At 49.4% G+C, this 16,798-nt stretch overlaps 1 protein-coding gene across 6 annotated transcripts in view; it reads right to left on the bottom strand.

Moving 5' to 3' along the window:
- NEDD4L (NEDD4 like E3 ubiquitin protein ligase) overlaps positions 1-16,798 on the bottom strand; it is a 293,932-nt gene that overhangs the window by 139,915 nt on the left and 137,219 nt on the right. The window contains exon 1 of one of the 6 annotated variants that reach the window (XM_045850056.1): positions 16,479-16,531. The exons of the other annotated variants lie outside the window; for them this stretch is intronic. The gene's annotated coding sequence lies outside the window, so the exon portion shown is untranslated. Of the gene's footprint in view, positions 1-16,478; positions 16,532-16,798 lie in introns of those variants that run through there. 6 annotated transcript variants of the gene reach the window in all.

Genomic DNA, 16,798 nt, shown 5'->3' with positions numbered 1-16,798 from the left:
TCTGGATCTGCCCACTGCTCACCCTCGTGGGACACCTGAACAAGGGCAGTCGGTGCTGACGCATCACTCATGGGGCGATCCTTGACCCTCTGCCCCGACTCGCTGACGTGTCCCGGGACAAACCGGGATGTGTCCGGGCAAGCCCTTTGGCAGTGATCGCTCACTCAGTTTCATCAGACTAGACTGTCTTTGCTGAGACCCATGTGTTTGAGAGGAGGCAGGGCAGCGAGGAGGAGAAGGGGGAGGGAAGGCACATTTGCCTCCACTGCGCAAAGCGCTCGAGGTGGGTCACGGTCAGACGGCAGCCAGGCTGGAATGACACTGCCTTGCCCGCTGGCTCTACAGTCCCCTTCCAAGTCCCCTTCCTCGGGTAGCAGAAGACAAATAAGAAAGGTCTTCATCTCCACCCATGTTTTCCACCTACGGGAGCACGGCAGCCGTAAGCAGAAGGAAGCAGTAACCCTTTCCCGTGAAGTGCGGCTGCTCAGCGCTCTACCGGGACGGCCTGCACCGGGCCGCGTGCTTGCTCCCTGTTCACAAAGAGCAGAGCAGAGGGCTAATGTCGGAATGTTGCGTGGCTCCGGAGATCAGATTTATTTTGACTGCCTGACTGTGTCTGACACACTGAGACTTTGTTAACCCAGAAAGTTTCACTGGGAAACCTGTTTTGTGGGTGTCCTCATTCTTTTCCACTTTTATTATTTTTTTAAATCCTCACCCAAGGATATGTTTATTGATTTTAGAGTGAGAGGAAGGGAAAGAGGGAGGGAGGGAGGGACAACAGGAGGCAGGATGAGGGGCGGGGGGGAGGGGAGATGGAGAGGAGAAGAGACATTAATTGGTTGCCTCCCATACATGCCCTGACTGGGGAATCGAACCCACAACCTAGGTATGTTGCCCTGACCAGGGATTGAAACAGCACCCTTTTGGGGTGTATGAGATGATGCTCCAACCAACTGGGCCACCTGGCCAGGGCTCCATTTTTACTATTATACTCAGTGTTACATAAATTACTGATAAAGAAATAACAGAAAACACCAATTAAGGGGAAAAATTATCTAGAGAGTGAAGGAAGAAATAAAACACATGTGTATATGAATCGTATCGAAACTGAAGTTTTCATCTAACATTATCAAAAACACTTTCTAAGGAGAAGCAGACACTTTAATGCCCCACTTACTACTTGAGAGAAATCATTACAAGCTTTCTGGAAAGCGATGTGGCAGGAGGTACAAAAGCATCCAAAGTGTGGAGGCCTTGATCCACAAATCTATTTCTAAGAATGAATCCCAAAGAAATCATCAGAGAGATGCAGGCAAATGTTTATCTGCAAGAGATGTTCATTACAGCATCATATATAAGAAAAAGTTGGGAGCAAACTTCTAGACCGGTAGAGAAGTGGTTTAATGTATTTAATTAATTAAACAAATTAATCTAGAAGGTCTAATCATGGACTAAATTTCATACAACATTAAAATAATGTGTTCAAAGAGTATTTTTCAAGTGGGAAAAATAATCGTGGCATAACACTAAGGAATAAACAGGGTCTAAAGTGTCACTAATTCTGTATGTATGAAAGTGAGAAAAACACAGCCAAAGTTAATAGTTCTTTCTGGCTTATATGTTGATAAATTACATTTATTTTCATCTATGTGGTTATTTTTTTCTAAATTTTCTACTGTGGAGCAAGTGCTTTTATTAATACAAAAATATTATAAAAACTTCAGTAACAATTTCACATACGCTTCAACTACAATGTGCACTTTGGCCGGCCACGGAACCCTGTGGTTCCAGGGCTGCACGTCAATACCAAACTCAGAAGGGCTTCAAGTGTTTTTTTTCTACCTAGAAAGTTGCCTTAAATAGATGACAACTGAGGATTTGTGAAAGAATATGCATCTACATTCCAGGCCTCGAGATGCACTGGAAGGCCTGAAGTATATACTTTGAAATACATACACATATACTTTGAAACACAAAAGGCAAGAAGTATACTTTGAAATACGTGTCACTTGTCACCAATACGGGCAATCACTCACTCTCAAATACGTACGATCTTCCAACAAATACGACAAAGCAACAGTCAATTTACAGACAAACGCACTCTTATGCTGGTCCTCAGCAGGTAGAAGAGGCACTGAACGTTTCAGTTCCGGCATTTTTCAGTACAGCTGCTGAAAAACACACTTTCGTACACTTCAGTGAGAATTTTGCTGTTTGGAGCAACTGGTGGTTTCCTCTTACCCTCAAGCCTTCCCAGGTGCTCACGACTTGAGCTCTCTAGTCAGGAACAACTCTCCTCGCCCCCTGCCAGCTGTAATCGGTCCCTTGGGGGACCCAACCTTGGGTCATGGCTGCAGGGAGCAACTCATCGCTAAGATACTTGTATATGCACCTACCAAATGCACCAGAGAACTAATTCTGGCCTACAGAAGTATCACCAGCTGGTAAATGTTCCTGTAAATTGTTTTACACAAAGAGTAGTAAAGTAGACAGGAATCTCGAGAGGCAATGCAGGCAGAAATCTTATGGACAGGGCACACGTGTTAACGACAGATGTACAAATGGCTAGTTTGTATCAAGTCAGGGTGCAATGGATGCAGCTCTCCCATTTAACCACCTGCGGAGGGAGCCCTATCCTCTCCTGGTATTTTCCTTCCAGCCCCTGCTGACGAGAGAACCCTAGGCTGCTGGACCAGAGGCCTGAGTCTTACATGCGAAATCATCCCCAAAGAAGTTCTTTGAAAACCAAACAGGCCAACTCTATTTATTTAAGCGTTATTTCATACTCTAGCAGAAGCGGAAAGAAAATGTGCTCCATCTATGAAGTCTCCAGAGAAGGCACTCCAGGCTGGGCGGATGCAAAATCCCCACCCAGGAAGTCAGCCTAGTGTCGCAGAGAATACTACCCCTGTGCGGAATTACAAAGTTGCTGAGCTGATCACGCACACTTTCAAGTATTCCCCATCTGCACCCCGACCCGGTCTCAGGATGGCCCCTCCTCAGAGCAGCCTACTCCTCGCCTTTCTCCAGACAGACATCCGCCGAGGGCTGCACACTCGCTCTCTCTTGGCAGTGCCCACACGCTGATGGTAACGGTGACGATCTAGAACACCCACACGTGCCCTCTCTGCTGCATGTGCAGTGAGACGAGGACCCCGTAGCAGGCGCAGACACGTTAGCTCTCCCACACGGCATCACCGCCGTGGCCGGGGCGAGGGAGGACGGCTGGGGCTTGGGAATGCCTGGGGCACAGATGCTCAGACTGTGGGGGGCACCGCAGTGACCCGGAGGGCCAGGTGGCAACACGGATTGCTGGGCCCGAACCCCAGCGCTTCCCATTCCGCTCTGAGGTGGGAGCTGACCCTCTCTCTGCCTGTGCAACAGTGTGTTCATCTGGGCACCTCCCTTTGGGAACCGTGGAGACTCCATCTCTCCTTCTGGTTTCCCAGGACCCAGCAAAACGAGCTCATGCCATTCAGTATTTCTGTCCCCACTATCTAATCACTCCTCGGGAGCAAGAGTGCAGCTTCGTCTCCGCCGGATGCCAAGGGCTTTGCTTTGCTTTGCCTGGTGCGTTTACCGTGGCCGCTTGACACTAGCCATAGTTACTGGGGTCACGGCAAGGCCAACCTCCAAGGCCTACCTGTAGCTACACCTCACCAGTCAGTACCACTCTTTGTTTGTTTCAGTGGAGTAAGGGGCAGGAAGAGAGTAAAGGCAAGTCAGCTCTTGCCTGTCTGAGAAAGCACTATTGTCCAGTGAGGGTAACGTCACGAGTAGCCTGCCCCAACAACAGCCCATTGGGAATTCGGTTCTAAAGGAAACAAGGTGAGGGGGGAGTTCGGAGACGTGGTCACCTCAGCCAGCTGCTCTGTCCTGGCCCGGCTCTGGAGGGGTGCTGACCACCTGCTTACCCAGCCACGCCCCTTGTGGTTTGAAAAGTCAACCCAACCCGAATGTCACAGAACGGATATTCAAGGGTACCTTCCCCATTGCCTAAGAAACAAGTGCTGAGACACAGAATGGCTTCCGAGGTCAACACTGTCCTGTAACACGAAGTCCATTCCTGGCCAGTCCCACCCACGCCCGTATGACTGAAGAGAAACACCACTGGTCAAGCAGAGGGACTTTGAACTTGACACCAAAATGGGATCAACATTGACCTGTACTGAACTAGGAAACAGGGCAAATTCTAAGGTAGGGCACTGCTCAGGGAATTCAGCCTTTCTTAACTGGACAGGGAGAACAAGATGGGTTTAATGAACTCTGAAAGAGCCGGCAGTTCCCGGGGCACAGCCGGCCCGGCGCCTTGGCCGTCACTGCCCACGCCAGGACGTGAGGACCAAAGACGGCTCACAGAGGTAATGAGTGCCCCCCGACATTGCAGAGATGGACCCCGCTGAGGCCACCAGCACTGGGTGCTCAGGGACAAAGGTCTAGCAGCGGGTTACACAACTGTGCTGAGTGTGGGTGGCGCGGGGCCGACTTTCGGGGGCAGACGGGGGACGTGGCTGGGAAAAGAGCATTATCAGCCTCTCTGCCCTGGGGTGTTTACTACATGCCAGGAACTGCACTGAGCACTTTCTGTATAATCCTTCCTTTGGCGTGCGCTGGAACATTCTAGACTTCTCAGGGGTGGGAATGGCAGAGGAACCTCCGGAGCTAACCCCAGGCCCAGTCCAGTTCTCACCGCAAGAATCTGTCTTCTCACAGTCAAGATTCTCTAAGGGAAAGGGACTCCTCCCTCCCGTGGGGTTCCAACATGACACGTGACAGCGTCTGCAGTCTGAAGAGAGACACGGATTCAGTGACGCAGCTGCCAGGGTGGGAGAGCCCCAAGACGCAGGTCTCGGACAGGGCACTGCCCTGAACCCAGAGAGAAAGCAGAGCGGTGCGTCTTGAACTGCTCCTCGTGATATGGACTAAATCATCCCCTCCAAAGGAGACAGGTTGAAGTCCTAGCCCCTAGTACCTCTGAATGGGACCGATTACAGAGGTGCATGAGTTAAAGAGAGGTCATTAGGGTGGGCCCCCACCCGCCGTGGCTGCGTCCTTATCAGAGGGGAAGTCTGGACACAGGGACAGACGTGCCCATGGGAAGATGGTGTGAAGACCGACGGAGGAGGGGCTGTGGGACAGGACAGACGTCCCTACAAGCCAAGGGATGCTTAGCACCGCGGTGGCCACCAGAAAAGAGGAGAGGCAAGACAGGCGTTTTCCCCAGAGCCCTCCGAGCACGGCCTGGCTGACGCCCTGATCTCAGACGCCCAGCCACCAGAGCTGCGAGACAGTACATTTCTGCGTTGAAGCCCCCCCCGCCCCAGTGTGTGGTTCTTCTCACAGCAGCCTGCGGACCCTAACACCCTGTTAGAGCCAGCCCTTATCGAAACCCTGGGGTCAAAGGTGTTGCAGGCCTGACTCAGTTTTCCTTTCGGAAAGATGATCCCGACTATTTCAGGCAACGCCCCAGGAGGGCAGTGGGCAGGGCCCACGTGCAATGTCAGTGTGCGTGCTGCGGCACGTACGCACGTTAAGGGGCCCGTGCGAAACCAGAACTGCTCCCCAGTCCGCTCGGGCCAGGCTTTGCTGTCAAGTACATTTCCTACGAATCTACAAAAATGTTTTCAGTTTCCAGAGTATTTGCAGTTTTGCACTCTAGATAAGAGGTTAGGGACTCGGGCACTAAATTGCACAACACTTAAAACACGCTCCCGCCCCATGCCGCCCTGCTGACCACAGCCAGACTGCTCTGGGAAACACAAAGAATTTCTCGGGGAAACCCAGGATCCTCTCGACTCTCCAAAAAATAATTCTCAAAATAACCTTTTTCTCCCCCACAATTAAATGTGCAAACAAGCCCCCAGACGCTTGACCTTCCATTGTGCTGAATTTGGTTCTGTATCATCACGAGGCCTTTTTTTAAAATTGACTTTTAAAAGAGGGAAAAACAGTTATGTTTTGCAGGGAGGAAAAAAGAACGAGAATCAATAGGAGGAGGGACAAGGACCCACCCCAATGCCGGCGAGGCGATGAGGGTCGCGGGGTATACAGCCCCCACCCCCAGTCAGGCAGATAAACACTGTGTGGCAGGCTCCCACATCCACATCTCCTAGGCCCACACGTTGTCAAAAAGAAAGAGTGTGTGTTGTAGAAATGAAGCCCGACCACACCTCCAAAGCTGGAGGCACACTGGAGATTTTTCCCTGGGTTCAGATTTTTCAGAATCCCCCCTCCCTAAGGACGTCGAAGGAGTCCCGAAGGCAGCCGGAAGCAGGCTCCCTTTATTGGCAGGCCTAGTTCCCGCCCACACCATGCCCCCCCTCCTAGAGCAGTGTCTTTGGTGTTCAGGCTCACACTGGTGGCGACTCTGTTTTCCGGACACATGTGCTTCTCCTCGTCCCTTCGATCCCGAGGAGGAACGTGTCCATCACAGAGTGACAGCACACGGGACTGATTAAGAGAAAGAGGATTTCCGCAGAATAAAATGCACCTCTGCCGTAAGAACTGCGGCAGTCAGCTCTCGGTGGCACGTGACCAGAACACAGACAGATCCCTGCTTTCCCGGCGCCCAGTGCTTCAGAATTTCTCTTGGCCAGGGAGTGCATAATCCCATTAAACCACTCGTCAATCAGTGAGAACCACTTCGGTTCGGTTCCTGCACATGCCAACCTACCACCTTCAAAGTGTTCAGCCCACTTACCCCTGGTGTGTCCTCACTTAGGGGTGGTTCTCCGTTTTCTCCCCTCGGACTATGGAAATCCCAGAGCCTTCTAGGCTGCAGGCAGCCGGGCGTCCTTCTCTTCTGCCCCACACGAACTGCCCGCCATCACCGGCCTCTCCACAGCCTGCATTCCTGCAGGCACGGTGTTCACACCACTCCTTGGCTGCTGGCTTGTGTGTCTTTCTGCACGATTCGCCCTTCCTTTCAAGTGTGTAGATCTTAATTCTCTTAAAGTAGCTGCAAGTCCCTAGCTGCCATCTTCCACAGAACCCTGCACAGAATGAGTCTTCAATAAATATTTCTTGACTTCCTACCCATCGCTGTGATAGGGCAACCTCTTGCCAGGGTCACACATGTGGAAGCACTGTCTAGCCCAATTTGTCAAAATATAGAATTCTCAATCTACTTCCTACCTGGTGATGCTCGAGTAGATGCAGAATGTATTTTCCACATTGATTTTATTTTCTTAAACTTGCTTCACTCTCCTGGCCTTTCTACCATGTAGGGTCATACCCCAGAGTGTCCTGAGGTATACGCTCAAATAAATTCAAAGAAAACAAAACAGGGGGAGAGGGGGTTCACAGGGAACCCCTTTCAGCAACAATATTACCTGAGACTGAAAACACCATGAGCTACTTTCGATGAACTAAAGGGAAACTTTTCACAACAGCCCTGCGGAACTGACACACTCATGTAAGAAACATAATGTTCAAATCAAAAGGACACAGGAAATATTAACATTTGAGGATGAACTTAGGAAGAAAATAACAAAACAGTTCATTTCAGAAACGCTGACTAGACTGTTGATAATCACTTATAAACTAGAAAGGGAGTTCATAATAATTAATGGGTCACTAACTTATTGTGCACCATTATACATTTTTATTCCAAGCACCTAAATTCTCAGTGCTGTTTCCCATGCTTTGGTAGCATGCTATGGACTTTTCCCCTCCACCCTGGAAAGCCTTCCTTTCAAAATAAAGGTGCATAAGCCTCCATACAGATGGGAATTTTCACATGCCAAGCAGCCCTTAAGACGGGCAGATGACTAAGACAACACTCACGTAGCTAACCTCAAGTTTCTGTGCAGCCGACATGGACTGAGATACTGTTGAACAGCAATCACAATTTCGTGCCACAAAAAAATGCCTCTTGTGGATGTCGCAGGTGCCACCACAAAGGGAGACAGGATCTCTCTCTTGCTCTTCACTGGGTCATTAGGGGGTAACGGTTTTAGGCTACCTCCACGCAGGGTGAACATGCAAGTGCACGCCCCCATTTTGCAGGGATAACATTCAGCAACTAGATTGAAAAAGCAGTCCGCCACCTCAGCAATTAATGTTCAGGGAGCATGCCTGCCTGCAGCGTGCCTCCTTATAATGGAACATAAATTCGACTCAGACGCCTGAGATCTAGATGCCAGAAATGGCAGGTGTGGGGACCACACTGCATTTCAGCCAATTCCACTCATCAACTGCCCATTAAGTTTATACTCCCTATCTTGAGGGCCTCAGGCTCGAGCACCAGGCAGGCAAATTAAGGAACCTCTGGACATCCGACCTCAGTGATTAAGTGCCTCATGGACAAATTTTGCTGCAAGCTCCAACCTCCTCTATTCCACGTCTTGTTAATGTGCCAAATACTAACCCCATCACCCAAGGCGGACTCGTGGGACACACCCACTCTGAGTTGGTTCTCACGACCTCACAGATCCAGTCTGTACTGTTGTGACATACACAGCCCGCCTGCCTCTGGCTCCTACCTCCCCTCCAATGTCACATTCTGTGTGCCGTACACATTTAGCCAAAGGGGACTTTCAGTTCTCTGAGCACACCATCCTTTTCCCTCCGCTGGTGATGCCCTGCCCCCACCCTTGCCTGCACAGGACCTTCAGAGCCAACTCAGCTGTCTCTGAGAAGACGTCCTAACCCCCAGACCCCACTCCTGTTGGCAGCAGTCTATCAGTGTGGTGGTCATTTACTTCGGTGTCCATTTCTGCTACTGATCCGGAAGGTTCTTGCCGACAGAGCCATGCGTTGGTTATCTGTGTGTATGCCATTCCAGTCACACAGTAGGTCTGCAACAAGTGACTGCTTGGCAGGGTATGCTGACGGGGCAAGGGCAGGTCGGGCACGTGGGGTGGTGGCCGGGGTCAGTCTCTGCGGCAGACGGATGCTGGAAAAGACCACTGTCCCTACCTCGGGACAGACATGCTGAGCCGCGGCCGGCTCTCGTCTTTTAAAGCACAGCAGTGCTAATCCAGGAGCAAATCGGATGGAGATCAAACAGCCTCCCTTGTGATCTCTTGGTTATTTTTCTCACGTCAGGACTGAAACAAAGAAAGCCAACAGCACTGGAGCAGACGCAGAAAGTATAGGACAACCTGTTCCGAGGGCGTTCGAACAAGAGGCAATTAGCAAAGGATTAAGGCTAAGTCCAGCCACAGAGGACGTGTCACTGCAGCATGTCGACTGCTGGAAACCAGAGTGGCAATTAGGCAGGAAAACCCACAACGGGTCACATGTGCTCCAGGCCGGTGAACAGCTTGCCCGGAGCTTCCCAGAGCCATTTCCCCAGGACAGAGCTTCCTGTGTAACAGAAGCCAGCTCAACCTGAACCTCGGAAAAAGTACGTAAGAAAGGCTGGCAATGCCACTGTCATCTCCTCGTGCTGAGAGCCACCCGGCCCACTCCATCCCACTAAGGCACAAAGGTGAGGCCAGGCAGCCCACAGACAGCTGCCCGCAAAGTACCGACAGCTCAGGAGAAACCTCGGCCTCCACCGGAGCCACGGCAGGGCCGTGAAGACCACACGGAGGCTCCATCGCAGACCCTCCGAGGCTCAGGTGTCTCTGGTTTCCTCTTCTGCTGCTTCCTGCAACTAATATTCACCGAGCACCTCCTACGCCTCAGGCACGGGTCTGGGCACCCGAGATACATACAACAGGGAAGGACACACCGGAAGCTCCCTGCCCTTGTGGAAGTGACACTGTAGCAAAGGGACAGAGGTAGTGAGCAACACAGAATCAATTAGTACGGGCGTCAGAACATGACGAACCGAACAGGAAAAGCCCACCGCTGGCAGAGAGGGCTGGTGTGGGCCGTGAACAGAGGGGCTAGATGCACTTTCACGAACGGGTTGGTCCAGGGACCTCTCTGAACCAGCGATGTCGAACAACGGGAAGGAAGTGGGAAATCATTCACTGGGGGCGGGGGAAGACCCCTCCCGAGAATGTAACAGTTGCCCGTTGGACAAAGACGGGTTTTTTTTCTTCCTTCAGGGTAGCGTTCTGTGAGCCGGCAACGAAACTGACGGCAGGCACCCCACGCACGTGCAGTGAGCCCTGCGCAGGTGTGTTTTCTGGTTCTGCCCCCGCAGCCCGCAACGGGAATTATCAGATGTCACCATCTCTGCCAGCTAACCTCACCCAAGGGGCGGGGCGGGGGGGGGGGGTGGACCTCCATACGCCTTACGTTAGCACCTGGTGAGCTGCTGCTGTCCTTCCTAGTGACATTAGACCGCAATTCCTCCAGGGCTTCCCCTGCTCTAGGAACTCTCGGCCTCGGGGCCTCGCCTCCACGGGGAGCTGAGAAACTCAGCGCACATCGCCTCCTCCTCAGCGACGCAGGGTTAAAAAGGTCGGAGGTCTGTAGGGACTGTATCTCAGAAATGCCCTGTTTGGGGGTGTTCTCATTCTCCGCTCCCCAAGACCCCGCCAATATTTATTTATCTTAGAGTTGGAAAACTAACAATTTACAAGCTGAGAGTCCACAGGCTATGATACATCTTGATGTGAAAAAAAAAAAAAAAAGACAAATGAGAAGTCAGATATTGGAGGTCACATAACCGAACATAACTCCATTTGGCAAATGACAAAGCCTGTGTCATGCCCATGGTCGAAGTCCAACCGCTTCTCGATCTCGGCTGCCGCGCCTCTGACAGGGCAGAATGATGCATTCTCGCTGGGCTGCCCCGCCCCGCAGACGAGGTTCCTAGGTCCCAATGCTGTCTAGATAAGATGATCCTGAAACATGTTTGATGAGTGAAAATAGTTTTTCCAGGATATATCGCTTCATTTTGCTCTAGGATCAATGACCATTTACCCTTCAAGGCACAATAATTTACAGTTTTCTATGGGAAGGACGTTATTACAAAGGATTTTTTTAAAGCAAGTTTTCTAACCACTATCCTGGTGTTGGCCACAGCTCCCATACTAAGCAAAAACGGGCATTCTGGGAAGCGTTAGGGGCTACCGTGCAGAAGGAGAAAAGCCTGCCCACCCGCATAACTGTTCTTCCTGTCTCCTGACGGACACTCCTTTATAGCCCCTCACACTACCGCCCAGGACAGTGTCTGCTTGCTTGGTTATTGCTGGTCTTCCCCCCAGGCGGAAGCCCCCTGCAGGTGGGGCGGTGCAGCCCACACCGGGCACTGAGGGGCACTTGGCCTCTCCTGTTTGTACGGGTGGCCTTCCGACCTCCCCAGGAGCCCCGGAGGTGCTCAGTGCAAAGCTGCTATGAATAAATGAGTTTCCCCTCAAGGTGGGGAGGTCCTTAGACTCTAACTGGTGACTCTCAGTCTAGAGGCACAAGAATCACTTTCTATTTTGTTCTCTGCCCACACTGCTCCCCCCTACTTAAAAAAAAAAAGAGAGAGAAAAATATAGATGTGTACAAGCACAACAAAAGGGGAATTTAATTATGAGGTGGGTCACACCTGGGATTACGCAGGTGGAGAGCCCGGGGCCCTGACAGCCCGGGGAGGGGCGGGGCTTGTGCTGCCCGCAACCGCACGGCCGAGTCGAACTGCCGCGCTGGTGGGTCTTATCCCCAAACCAGCTATTGCTCAGCTAAGATCCTGGCTTTGCCATCAAAGCTTTCTGGGCCGTGCCATGCTCCAAATCGCACTTTAATGGCGATACCCCTGCAGCGGGATGCGGTGGGATTTCTCAGCACCTGCAGGTCCGTACAGGTGCTGCGGTGGGGCCCCCACGCCCTCCTCTCGTCCTCACTCTCTCCTTCTCCTCCTGACGTGCCCACCTCTCAGCTCCCATAATCTCCCCGCCTGTTGAAGTCTTCGTTTCCCTCCAATACAGAGCTCCACTTGCGCACACACGGAACACCACTCGAACTCTGGGGTGTGGCCTCCCTTTAAAGAACCAAGAACTGAGAGGAACACTGTTTTAAAACCAGCTAACGAAATTAGGGGACCTATTTTCCCATTCTGATTAATCTTACAAATCAAGTCTTAATTGTCTTTGATTGACATCCTCACTTAGCCCAGGGCTGAGGAGTTATTAAAGTATATATTGAAAATTAAATTAATCAATCAAATGAAAAAAAAAATAAGGTAAGGAACAGTCAAACTTCCGAGAGTTTTAGCTTAATGAAAACTGCCAAGCTTAAAGGAAAAAGAGGTACCCCTCAGTGTCTAGCACAAAGATATGTGATAAGTATTTGTAATTAGTGGGCTAAAAGGACAAATAAGAAGACAAATTATTTTAAAGTAATAAACAAAGCATTGCAAGTGTCTTAAATTGCCTTGCCCACGTGTTGAAATTGTCACATGACTGTAACACCAGACAGGAGAGAATCCAAAAAGAACAAATCTTTCAGACGGATATCACTCACTGATGAGCCTACATATAATTATGCCCTTGAAAACCTCGACACAACAGGGCAAGAAGGAAATAGTGGCGGGGGGGGAGGGGGGGGGGAGAGGGAGAGGGAGGGAGAGGGAGAGAGAGAGACTGAGTATATCTAAATTTAAAATGCCTTAAAGCCTGCCGCACCATTTCCTTTAACAAACCAGAGACTTCCTTGAGTCTCCAGCTTGTTTACTTAGCATGGCAGATCTTGGCCAAAATAAACACATTGACCCAGTTAATGGAGCTGAAGGTTCAACCCTCCCGCACTGGCTAATGCTCCTGAAGATCACAGCCCCACCACTCCACATGACCTCTGCTCAAAAATACATGACCAGGCCTGACCAGTGTGGCTCAGCTGGCTGGGCATCATCCCACAAAGTGAAAGGTTGTGGGTTCGATTCCCAGTCAGGGCACGTGCCTGGGTTGTGGGTTTGGTCCCTGGTTGGGGTGTAGATGAGAGGCCACCCATGGACGTTTCTCTCTCACATCGAAGTTCTTCTCCCTCCTTTCCCCGCTCTCTAAAAATAAATAAATAAAATCCTAAAAAAAAAAAAAACCAAAGAAAGAAATACATGACCAAATGCCCTCCGTGATGGGGTTTCCAGTCACCGGCCTGAGTCAGAGGTGGTTAGTAACTGCATGTGACCTCTCACCTGTGGCCGGCGGGTGAGTCAGGGGAGTGAGTGCAACCGCTTACATCACCGAGCGGTGCTTCTTCGTGGAACCCGTGAAACTCCATTGCCCCACTGGAATCTGTCGTTTCTGCGCTTCCACTCAGTCTGAGGTGAACTGTTAACTACCTTTGGGAGGTGATGGTGTGTCACACATCTCCGGTGCTGTTCCAAAAATATCCACAGAAAATTCCTTTCTCTGAGAGAGGAAAATCAATCCTTTGTTTTCAAGGATGATGTCAATCAGGAGCTGGTATTTTAACTTCTCTTCCAGTAACTACCGTATTTTGCTGTGTATAATACATGCTTTTTTTTTGCATAAATTTTTGAGGAAAAATAAAGGTGCACATTATATATGGGTAGTGTCTGAAATATCTTGTCTCTGTTCTTGTGTTTTGTAACTATTTGTTACATAAAATGTCTTGTACCATAGTATCTTCAAAAACAAATGCTAAAATTCCTTTTAATACAAAAAACCAAACATATAAATATAAATAAGCAAAAACTGAATTAAAAACTTGAAACAAAAGATTTCTTTTCCTGGAAGTTTGGGCCAGAAACGTGGGTGTGCATTATACACAGCAAAATACGGTACTTCTAAGATGAATACACAGCCCACATGTCTCGGCTGAGAGAGTAGCGGTCATGGTTCAAGATCTCGTGATTCCTTTGGCTGATCCAGTTTTGGTGACAACAGCAGGGCAGGAGGGGTTTCCTGTAACATCTAGGCTTCAGGCCTGTCGATGAGTCAGAAACAAAGCCCCCTTTGATTTCAGTTTCAGGAGGGCTGGTGGTCTCCCCCGGGCCTGCCCCACAAGCCCAGGCCAGTGGGCGGGATCACATGGGGAAGCCGCCTACCTGTCTGTGTGCTCCTGCCTACCTGGGTACCAAGAAAACCAGGCCTAGCGTGGAGACAGCACAAATATTTACCCTCGGTGAAGCCGTGCCAGGTGACCCTCTGTGGAATTCTCAGCCACTGACGGCACAGTGGAGACACAGTCAGCCAACACCTGAGAACACACGCTTCTGCCGTCTCCCTGAGGGCGAAGGGCCCCCGGAGCCCCTGGGATCCCAGCGGGGAGATGACCAGGCTCGCTCAAGCCAGCCCAGAGGAGGGGAACCCCTCTCTACACATTGCTAGCACACTAAATCACCATGAACTCAAGCGGCGAAGGAGAGAAAGCAGGAGGAGGCACAGATGCCTGCCAAGGTGAAAGAAATGATATGCAAATGACTTCACCTGAAAACTGACTTGGAAATGCCCTGAGAAGTACACACACAGACGGAATAAACACTGCCTAAAATGAAGTCCAAAAAAATCAAAACAACTCTCCCTCCCCCAAACAGTCATCTTAACTACAAAACCCTCGGTTTTATTAGCTGCCTCTACGATGTTCAAGTGCAGAGGCTCCCTACCACCACCGCACGCTCCGAAACACACTTCAGAATAAAACGTTTATGCTCCCCAGCTAGCAAATTCCTACCATTCCGCTCCTGCCTTCATCTTCCATCTTTCCGTGGCATTCCACAGTGACAAGAAAATGTCCTAAATGTATTGTTTTAAATATACCATTTAGTTGCACCACACAGCTCAGACCCCTACATAAAAACCTTCTTTTAATAATAAAAAAAAAATGCCTGTGAGAATCATTTCCTTCCTTTCCCCCTATCTAATTAAATAGAAGGTATTTTCTGTTTATCTCTCCTCGAGTTCACCATCATACTCAAATTCCCGGGGAAAATAAAATTCACGTTGTCCTCATCACAGAAACATCTTTTAAAAAAATGCAACACCACTTAGGTTCTTTAAACTCCTCCACATAGTTTTTTATTGCTTGTTTGTTTGTTTGATTGAGAGAGAGAGAGAGAGAAGCATTCATTCGTTGTTCTACTTAGTTGTGAATTCATTGGTTGATCCTTGTATGTGCCCTGACTGGGGATTGAACCTGCAACGTTGGAGCATGTGTATGATGCTCTAACCAAATGAGCTACCTGGCCAGGGCCCACTTATAATTTAGTTACTGGTTTCCCTTTCTTCGTTTGATTGGCATAGTCTAACTCAAACACATGTAAACAATATCCTTCTCACTGTGCAATAAAGTATCTTATTAAAGAATAACTCCCACTTGACTATAGGCTTTGCTACTGCACACCGTTGGTACATTTTTATTGCCTTAAATTCCATCAGTCTTAAACCACATTTAACATTAGGAAAGCTTGTTTTATGGCAACCTGGTGCATTAGTATGGAGGCGTGGCCTACACTCCAGTTGGTTGTAGGCTTTCGCAACCTACAGACATTCTACCCAACGGTGAACTAACAGTTTATGAATCAGCATCAGCTGAGACAGTAAAGAAACAGAAAACTCACATGTTAATCATATAGTGTATTCGTATGTGTGAGTAGTAAGGGTGGGGAAATGACAGCGAAACCCAAAGGAAAAATTCAGCGGACTGTGCCTGAGCTTTAAGTTTCATCCTCTCAAACTAATAACAACAATAACACATGCATTTAGATAAGCCATGTAAGCCAAGTACTAAGAGGAAGAAAGATTTCTATAACTACTTACCAAAAATTCAGACAGAAACCATAAATCATCATGGTGCAAGCAAATGACTTCACACCCTGGGATGTTAATTCATTTGAGGCCGAGGACAGTCGGTGTCTCCCTCTTCTCTAGTGAGATTTCTAAGTCAGAAATACTCAGAGAAAAGACAGACCTAGCTCTGGATGGAGTGGCTCACCTGACTGAGGGCCAGCCTGAAAACGGAAGGTTGCCAGTTCGATTCCCAGTCGGGGCACATGCCTGGGTTGCAGGCCAGGTCCCCAGTTGGGGCTGGGTGAGAGGCAACCTATCAGTGTATCTTTGGCACATGGATGTTTCTCACCCTCTCTTTCTCCCTCCTTTCCCCTCTCTCTAAAAATAAATAAACACTTTTTAAAAGTGAAAAGGAAAGAAACATTGGAGAGAGAGAGACACACAATTGCTTCTTCCCAAACCCGTGATTCCTAAATCAGAGAACAAAATTCCCGGAACTTAAGTGGTCTATCTACATTTTCCATGATTTCAAAAAGAAAACAAAAGTACCCATTGTGCTTTCAGTTTCTGAATAAAAAGTGTACATGTTTCTAAATAGTCCAGACAGAGAAATGAGAAGCAAACAGTAGTGAAATCAGGAGAGTTCAGAGGCCAATTCTTTTCAAGTCTCATTCTTTGCTCTCATCCCGTCTTCACATAAGGAGAGCAAGACTGGTCAATTGCAACTAACCGCAAACACCAAAAAGAAGTCATTCATGAAGGAAAAGTCTTGGTGTGGGCTAGAAGAATGCCACTGATACATAAAAACAGCACTACACCAAACTCCGGCTCCAGGCCAGTCAACACTAGATGGTGTGCACTCACATAATAAACATACAGTGGTGTCTTTGTTCTTACCTGCCCGTGTCCTCCAGGCTCACAGAACACAAGCCACCTCCCTCTGCTGGAAGCGTCAGCCTGGGCTAGTGTTCCCCGGTGCAGCTGGGAGACGACCCTCGACCCTCGGGCTCCCAGCCTGTCTTTGCCTTTCCTGTGTGGAAACGTGGCCCGCACACACCCCTCTGATGGTCCACCGGCAAGTTTTAACACAACTGAGGAGGAATGCACCCGGCTGGCTGTTTATACTGATGATTCACTTCAGTGACGGCCAGAAAGAAATGCTCGTTGGTGGAAAAGGAGTTGAGTCAAGCTCCACCCCTACCGTAAGGTTCAGTAAC

This window comes from Phyllostomus hastatus, unplaced genomic scaffold, assembly GCF_019186645.2.
Source record: "Phyllostomus hastatus isolate PE091 unplaced genomic scaffold, TTU_PhHast_1.1 phas_contig_80, whole genome shotgun sequence".
Taxonomy (NCBI): Eukaryota; Metazoa; Chordata; class Mammalia; order Chiroptera; family Phyllostomidae; genus Phyllostomus; species Phyllostomus hastatus.
The sequence above is the reverse complement of the archived record's forward strand: the minus strand, read 5'-3'. Positions and strand labels throughout refer to the sequence as shown.